General features: G+C 46.7%; 1 long non-coding RNA gene across 1 annotated transcript; it reads right to left on the bottom strand.

Moving 5' to 3' along the window:
• Window positions 1–574: 574 nt before the first annotated feature.
• Window positions 575–2912, bottom strand: LOC139364134 (uncharacterized). The gene is made up of 2 exons (XR_011625432.1): window positions 2754–2912; window positions 575–930 (listed from the first exon to the last, which is right to left on the bottom strand). It is a non-coding gene; the product is annotated as an uncharacterized lncRNA (long non-coding RNA).
• Between the last annotated feature and the right edge of the window lie 1144 nt (window positions 2913–4056).

Below are 4056 nucleotides of genomic sequence, written 5' to 3'. Positions count from 1 at the left end.
AAAATATCTAGGTCAGGGGCTGGGCGCGGTGGCTCACGCCTGTAATCCCAGCACTTTGGGAGGCCGAGGTGGGCGGATCACTTGAGGTCTGGAGTTCAAGATCAAAATGGTGAAACCCTGTCTTCCAAAAATTAGCTGGGCGTGCTGGCAGGCACCTGTAATCCCAGCTACTTGGGAGGCTGAGGTAGAAGAACCACTTGAACCTGGGAGGTGGAGGTTGCAGTGAGCCGAGATTGTGCCACTGCACTGCAGCCTGGACCGTTGAGTGAGACTTCATCTCAAAGAAAGAAAAAAAAAGAGAAAGAAAACATCTAGGTCCAGGGAGGACAGCTGGAAGATAGTCTGGTGGAATCATGCCAGAGCGGGGAGCGGGGTCCGGAGGGCTGGAGTACGGTGTGTCCCCACCCTAGTAAGGAACTAGGAAACGCATCCTGGGTGAAGCAAGAGCAGAGTCCCATTCTGCACCAGGTGAGCATTTCTCCTGATCTGAGCAACTACATACAAATTTAGTATGTCTCGCGTAGCCTGTTATTTTCCTCAACATGGAAAATGAGAGAACAAACAATTCAGAAGGTTAAGACATGAAATACATTTAATTCAGAAATCCTTCACAGAAAGGTAGGAAATAAATGGGGGAAAAAAGCAGCTAATGAAAAGTGAAAATGGGCCAGGTGCGGTGGCTCACACCTGTAATCCCAGCACTTTGGGAGGCCAAGGTGGACGGATCACTTGAGGTCAGAAGTTCAAGACCAGCCTGGCCAACATGGTGAAACCCCATCTCTGTTAAGAATACAAAAATTGGCCGGGCGTGGTGGCAGCCACCTGTAAATCCCAGCAACCCAGGAGGCTGAGGCAGGAGAATTGCTTGAACCCGGGAGGCGGAGGTTACGGTGAGCTGGAATCTCACCACTATACTCCATGCACTCCAGCCTGTGCAACAGAACAAGACTCCATCTCAAAAAAAAAAAAAAAAAAAAGTGAAACTAACCTAACATGTCCTACACAAAGCATGTGGCCTGACAACGAAACATGACCCTTTTCAATCTTCACAACCAACCTGGAAGCAGGCAGGCTTTGCTGTCTCCAGTTTACCAAGGTAGACACCTCAGGGCCCGGAATAGAGAGTAGAACCCAGCCAGGAACACAGCTCGGCTGAGAACACAGGTGCTGGCTCTAAATGCCTGACTGCCGTGTGTGTGTGTGTGTGTGTGTGTGTGTGGTCACTAACCACAGTGTGTGTGTGTGTGTGTGTCTGTGTGTGTGTGTGTGGTCACTAACCACAGCTCAGGGGCCAAACCCAGCCCACAGCCTCTTCATGTATGGTCTGAAAGAAAGTATTTTACTTTTGTTCTTTTGAGACACAGTCTTGGCTCACCACAACCTCCTCCTCCCAAGTTCAAGTGATTCTCCCAGGTTCAAGTGATTCTCCTGCCTCAGCCTCAAGTAGCTGGGATTACAGGCATGCACACCATGCCTGGCTAATTTTTTGTTTTTAGTAGAGATGGGATTTCACCATGTTGGCCAGGCTGGTCTCGAACTTCTGACCTCAGGTGATCCGCCTGCCTCGGCCTCCCAAAGTGCTGGGATTATTAAGTGTGAGCTACCATGCCCGGCCACCGTATTTTATGTTTTAATGATTCAAAAATAATCAAAAGAAAAACAGTATTTTGTGACTTGCAAACATTCTGTGAACTTCACCTTTTGGTGTCCATAAATAAAGTTTACAGAATGAACTTCCCCTGCCCACAGATGTAGTATTATCTGTGGCTGCTTTGGCACTATAGCTTCAAGGGCCCATGGCTATGACAGAGACCATATGGTCCATTGAGAGCTTAAAATATTTACTATTTGGCCCTTTAGAGAAAGCATGCCACCCCTACCCTACATCTGGCTATAAATTTTACAAATAAAAAAATGCAAAATTCTTTAAAGTCAGTACACTGTAACACTGGTCATCTCCCTTCTTCAAGATGAAAAGCTTTGACAGTCACCAGGAAGCAGACAAGAACCCTAAGTACACCTCAAGTGTTATACTCAGGAGCATAAATTAGAACACTTTACAACAGCAAAAGCAGGATGAAGTCACTGAAGGCCATGAAAACAATAATTAGCACCACCAGCTCAAAGCCCACACCATATCAGCTTCGATATTTGTCTACTCTTCCTTTCACTACTGTAGGGTTCAAGGTATATATAGAGAAAATTGAACACACATTGCCCAAAAACATTGCTTATAGAATGCTGGAGAGAAAGGAAGGAAGACCTCCCACTGGCCAGGTGTGGTGATCACGCCTGTAATCCCAGCACTTTGAGAGGTCAATGCAGGAGGATCACTTGAACCTAGGAGTTCTAGAGCAGCCTGGCCAACATGGCAAAACCCCATCTCTACTAAAAATACAAAATTAGGCTGGGTGCAGTACTTCATATCTGTAATCCTAGCACTCTGGGAGGCCGAGGTGAGAGGATCACTTGAGGTCAGGAGTTCGAGACCAGCCTGACCAACATGGTGATACCTCGTCTCTACTAAAAATGTGGCTCACGCCTGTAATCCCAGCACTTTGGGAGGTCGAGGTGGGTGGATCACGAGGTCAGGAATTCAAGACCAGCCTGACCAACATGGTGACACCCTGTTTTTACTAAAAAGTGAAAAATTATCCAGGAGTGCTGGCGTGCGCCTGTAATCTCAGCTACTCAGGAGGCTGAGGCAGAGAATCGCTTGAACCTGGGAGGTGGAGGTTAGTGGTGGCGGGTACCTGTCATGCCAGCTACTCGGGAGGCTGAGGCAGGAGAATTGCTTGAACCCGGGAGGCAGAAGTTGCAGTGAGCCGAGATCACACCACTGCACTTCAGCCTGGGCGACAGAGCGAGACTCCATCTCAAAAAAAAAAAAAAAAAAAAAATTAGCCAGGTGTGGTGGCGGACACCTGTAATCCCAGCTACTTGGGAGGTTGAGGCAGAATCCCTTGAACTTGGAAGGCAGAGGTTGCAGTGAGCCGAGATAGTGCCACTGCATTCCAGCCTGGGCAACACAGTGAGATTCTGTCTCAAACAAAAAAAAAGAATGGAATTTGATATGTACAAATCTACAAATATTTTCTAATAATAAAAAACACACAACATTCCACACTAAAAATAAAAACATTTACTGAATGCCAAAAAAAACTCCCTAAAAACCCTAATCAGTTGGGATCTATGTAAAGAACAATTATGCTCTGCTTTCTAACCATGATTTTTACAAGAACAAAGGACAAAAAAAATCATCAAACATGGGCTGGGCGTGGAAGCTCACGTTTGTAATCCCAGCACTTTGGGAGGCCGAGGTGGGTGGATCATGAGGTCAGGAGTTCAAACTAGCCTGGCCAATATGGTGAAAGCCCGTCTCTACTAAAAATACAAAAATTAGGGCTGGGCGCAGTGGCTCACGCCTATAATCCCAGCACTTTGGGAGGCCAAGGCAGGTGGATCATGAGGTCAGGAGATTGAGACCATCCAGGCTAACATGGTGAGACCCCGTCTCTACTAAAAATACAAAAAATTAGCTGGGTGTGGTTGCAGGCACCTATAGTGCCAGCTACTTGGGAGGCTGAGGCAGGAGAATGGCGTGAACCCCGGAGGCGGAGCTTGCAGTGAGCTGAGATGGTGACACTGCACTCCAGCCTGGGCAACAGAGCGAGACTCCACCTCAAAAAAAAAAAAAAAAAATTAGCTGGGTGAGGCGGAGGGTGCCTGTAATCCCAGCTACTCAGGAGGCTGAGGCAGAGAACTGCCTGAACCCAAGAGGCAGAGGTTGCAGTGAGCCAGGATCAAGCCACTGCACTCCAGCCTGAGCGACAGAGCAAGACTCCCTTCTCGAGAGGAAAAAGTACAACAAAAAAATTCATCAAACGTAATGAATAAAACATACACTTTGGAGTTTTCCATGTACTTAACTTTTCTTTGAGTGTCTTTTGCAACTATTCTTTCACAGAAAACACTTTGGGAAACGTTTTAATTCATTAACAAATCAGTATTTGAGGACTAGGAGGAAGAGGTGAAAAGTTTTAAAAATATAATGAA

This window comes from Macaca nemestrina, chromosome 7 (genome assembly GCF_043159975.1).
Source record: "Macaca nemestrina isolate mMacNem1 chromosome 7, mMacNem.hap1, whole genome shotgun sequence".
Classification (NCBI taxonomy): domain Eukaryota; kingdom Metazoa; phylum Chordata; class Mammalia; order Primates; family Cercopithecidae; genus Macaca; species Macaca nemestrina.
Note: the sequence above shows the minus strand (reverse complement) of the source record. Positions and strands in the feature narration are given on the sequence as shown.